Source organism: Bos indicus, chromosome 12 (assembly GCF_029378745.1).
Source record: "Bos indicus isolate NIAB-ARS_2022 breed Sahiwal x Tharparkar chromosome 12, NIAB-ARS_B.indTharparkar_mat_pri_1.0, whole genome shotgun sequence".
NCBI classification, from domain to species: Eukaryota; Metazoa; Chordata; class Mammalia; order Artiodactyla; family Bovidae; genus Bos; species Bos indicus.
The window spans coordinates 15,155,819-15,160,356 of NC_091771.1; the positions used below are offsets into that span (position 1 = coordinate 15,155,819).

At 45.4% G+C, this 4,538-nt stretch overlaps 1 pseudogene; it reads left to right on the forward strand.

Annotated features, from left to right (window-relative positions):
- Window positions 1–1,658: 1,658 nt before the first annotated feature.
- LOC109566689 (adenylyl cyclase-associated protein 1 pseudogene) lies at window positions 1,659–3,847 on the forward strand (annotated as a pseudogene).
- The last annotated feature ends 691 nt before the right edge of the window (window positions 3,848–4,538 follow it).

Below are 4,538 nucleotides of genomic sequence, written 5' to 3' on the forward strand. Positions count from 1 at the left end.
TTTACCACCTGAGCTACAAGGGAAGCCTAACAGCATATTGAAAAGTAGAGACAGTACTTCGCCAATAAAGGTCCGTCTAATCAAAGCTATGGTTTTTCCAGTAGTCATATATGGATCTGGGAGTTGGACTATAAAGAAAGCTGAGTGCTGAAAAATTGATGTTTCTGAACTGTGGTGTTGGAGAAGACTCTTGAGAGTCCCTTGGACTGCAAGGAGATCCAACCAGTCCATTCTAAAGGAGATCAGTCCTGAATATTCATTGGAAGGACTGATGCTGAAGAAACTCCAATATTTGACCACCTGATATGAAGAACTGACTCCTTGGAGAAGACCCTGACACTGGGAAAGATTGATTGAAGGCAGGAGGAGAAGGGGACAACAGAGGATGAGATGGTTGGATGGCATCCCTGACTCGATGGACATGAGTTTGAGCAAGCTCTGGGAGTTGGTGATGGACTGGGAAGCCTGGCATGCTGCAGTCCATGGGGTCACATAGAGTTGGACATGACTGAGTGACTGATCTGAACTGAACTTGCCCCCTTCCCTCCTGCCTCACCAACACCTCCATGTATTCACCAACTTAGAAGCTCTCTAAACCCTGTTGTTTAGGAATTTTTATTAAGGCTTCATTACATAGGCATGATTGACTAATTAATTGGCCATTGATGATTAACTCAATCTCCAGCCCCACACTCCTCCCCAGAGACAGGTGGGGAGCTCAAAGTTCCAACACTTCGGTCACAAGGTTAGTTCCTCTGGCAGCCACCCCTATCCTCCAAGCATCACTGCATTAGCATAAATGCAAGTGAGGCAGAAGGACTGACTGTGAATAAAAAGGAAGTTATGAAGATTTTAGAAGCTCTGTGCCAAGAACCGGGAGCAGAGACCAAACACGTAGTTCTTATTTTTGTCACAGCATCTCAATGTCATCATGTCTAAACCTGAGACCTTGATCTTTCCCCATAAATTAATAAATATTTTTGATATCCCCTACGTACACACCCCATTCTTCCTTCCTGCCCAGTACGCTTCTCCTCACTCAATACTTCGTTGGCTCCTATCCATCTTTCAGACTTCAGCTTAAATACCACTTTGTCAAAAAAGATCTTCCCTGACTCTCTTATTCTAAGTGCTATTCTCTCAAGATTCCTGCATTTCTCTTTCATCGCACTTATTGCAGTTTTAAATAATGTGTTTGATGATTATTTGAGTAGTGTCTGGCTCCCCTGCTGGTGTGTTAAGTGTGGAAAAAAAAAAAAAGGAGACCTGACTCTTCCTACCATCTCCCGGCAGAGCGCCTGCTGCGTAGTGGGCGCTCAGTGTTTTTTGATGAGGAGTGAGCTGTCTATAACTGTAAGCTCCATAGAAGTTGTTCTCATGATGATATGTTTTTCATGACAGAAGGGTTCTGCAATCACATAAGTCTGATGAATAACCGAGTTAAACAGTTTAGCAGACGTTTGTACTGCAGGATTTCGCCCAGCCCATAATTTGTCCAAGAACATGTGAATACAGTACATGAGAGGGGAAGTGAGACTGTAGAGCTCTTGTATTAGAGCGCCTTTCAAGATAAGCAAACAGTAATGACTTACCACTTAGCTTAAAAGATACTCCTTTTAAAAAAATGGGTATGTATAGGCGCGAAGGTTGCTGGGCAGTTCTTGCTGGAAGTAGAGAGAGGCCAATCGCGGTCCGGAGGTGAGACAGAAGTCTGAGGTGGTACATTATGGCTGACATGCGAAATCTGGTAGAAAGATTGGAGAGAGTGGTGGGCCGCCTGGAGGCAGTCTCCCATGCCTCTGACACACACTGTGGGTATGGAGACAGTGCTGCAAAAGGAACGACTCCATATGTGCAAGCATTTGACTCACTGCTGGCCGGTCCTGTGGCAGAGTACCTCAAGATCAGTAAAGAGATTGGGGGAGATGTGCAGAAACATGCGGAGATGGTCCACACAGGTCTGAAATTAGAGCGAGCTCTCTTGGTTACAGCCTCTCAGTGCCAGCAGCCAGCAGGCAACAAGCTTTCTGACTTGTTGGCACCCATCTCCGAGCAGATCCAAGAAGTGGTGACCTTCCGGGAGAAGAACCGAGGCAGCAAGTTGTTCAATCACCTGCCAGCTGTCAGCGAAAGTATCCAGGCCCTGGGTTGGGTGGCTATGGCTCCCAAGCCTGGTCCCTATGTGAAGGAAATGAATGATGCTGCCATGTTTTATACAAATCGAGTCCTCAAGGAGTACAAAGATGTGGATAAAAAGCATGTGGACTGGGTCAAAGCTTACTTGAGTATATGGACAGAGCTGCAGGCTTACATTAAGGAATTCCATACCACCGGACTGGCCTGGAGCAGAACGGGGCCTGTGGCAAAAGAACTGAGTGGCTTGCCATCTGGACCCTCTGCTGGATCTGGTCCTCCTCCTCCCCGCCCCAGGTCCACGTCCCCCCGCCAGTCCCCACCAGTTCAGGCTCAGATGACTCTGCTTCACGCTCAGCACTGTTTGCGCAGATTAATCAGGGGGAGAGCATCACACATGCCCTGAAACACGTATCCGATGACATGAAGACTCACAAGAACCCTGCCTTGAAGGCTCAGAGTGGTCTGATACGAAGTGGCCCCAAACCCTTCTCTGCATCTAAACCAGATCCCCCCAAACCAGTCACAAAGAAGGAACCAGCCCTACTTGAACTGGAGGGCAAGAAGTAGAGAGTGGAAAATCAGGAGAATGTTTCCAACCTGGTGATAGAGGATACAGAGCTGAAACAGGTGGCTTACATATTCAAGTGTGTGAACTCGACATTGCAGATCAAGGGCAAAATTAACTCCATTACTGTAGATAACTGTAAGAAACTTGGTCTGGTGTTTGAGACGTGGTGGGCATTGTGGAGATAATCAATAGTAAGGATGTCACAGTTCAGGTAATGGGTAAAGTGCCAACCATTTCCATCAACAAAACAGATGGCTGCCACGTTTACCTGAGCAAGAACTCCCTGGATTGTGAGATAGTCAGTGCCAAATCTTCTGAGATGAATGTCATTCCTACAGAAGGCAGTGACTTCAATGAGTTCCCAGTCGCTGAGCAGTTTAAGACCCTATGGAATGGGCAGAAGTTGGTCACCACAGTGACAGAAATTGCTGGATAAGCGAAGTGCCATGGGGTTCCTTGTCCTCTCCCTCACACCATGGGATAAATCTGTATCAAGACGGTTCTTTTTTAGATTTCCTCTACCTTTCTGCTCTTAAACTGCTTCTCTGCTTTGAGAAGCACAGCTACCTGCCTTCACTGAAATATACCTCAGGCTGAGATTTGGGGTGGGATAGCAGGTCAGTTGATCTTCCGCAGGAAGGTGCAGCTCTTTTCATATCAGCTCAACCACACCGCCAATCCATTCTTAAGCAACTGCAGGCCAGGACAGGTGTGTTTTAGCTTTCAGCCTTTGGGGTTATTTGACCAACAAATAGTCTTTTGGGAAGACTATAGCAGTCCCAGGAATTAACAGGTCAGAATGTTCACACAAGTTAACCTTTTTCTAACAACGAGTGTGAAGGTAACAGAAGCTGATCCTAGTTAGTTCTTCTAACTTAAACTAATTATCACTATTGACAAGTGTGGCAAGGATTGCACGGGACCAAAGGCTGAAACTTGGCCATCTAGCATTCCTAGCAAAATGATTTCCTACGAGCATTCCTTTTCTTCTGCATTCCATCCCGCACCTGGCCAAACCTGACCGTAGGTTGTCCTGTGTAGGCTGCTGTGGTGGTGCCCTGCATCCAGGCCAGCTAAAGGAGTCTCGGACCCTTTCTCTCTTGGGCCCCTGCCCAGCACCTTCCTACAGAGATGACTTTAAAAGAGTGAAAAAAAAGGAAAACTGCACCATTCCCAGAAATCTGGCTGCCTTTCTCCTTCCATTCTAGGTGCCCGTCTTCCATCTTCACTGCTTCCATGGCCCTGTCATACTCACAACTTTTGGCTTCTGTCTGGGCACCTGAACAAAGGACTAAAAATCTCCACTGCAGGCTGTTTTAGGTCTTGTGTAAAAGTCTTGCACAACCTTGCTAATGCAACTTTCAGTTTTTCCTCTAGGACAGACACTTTACCAAAATATGCAACTTTTTTTTGGTGGGAGAGAGATTGTCCTGTGATTTCTACCCATTTCCTGAGGCCTGTGGGAATAAACCTTTATGTACTTAAAGTTATACAGAAAATAGAATAAAATTAATACCCCAAAAAAAAATGGGTATGTATAGTATCACCATTCTGTGGTCACTTTCTAAGCCTTCTGTAGGCATTATTTCATTTACTGTTTTTTTCTTTTTTGAGGCTTTATTGTTTTCAAACAGGTTTAAGTTTATAACAAAATTGAGAGGAAGATACAGATATTTCTCATATACCTTACACATGCATAGCCTCCCCTGATCAACATCACTCACCAGAATAGTATATTCTTTTAACCAAAGATGAACCTGCATTGACACGTCATGATCACCCACAGTCCTTAGCTTACCTTTTTATTCACTCCTGGTGTTATACATTTTATGGG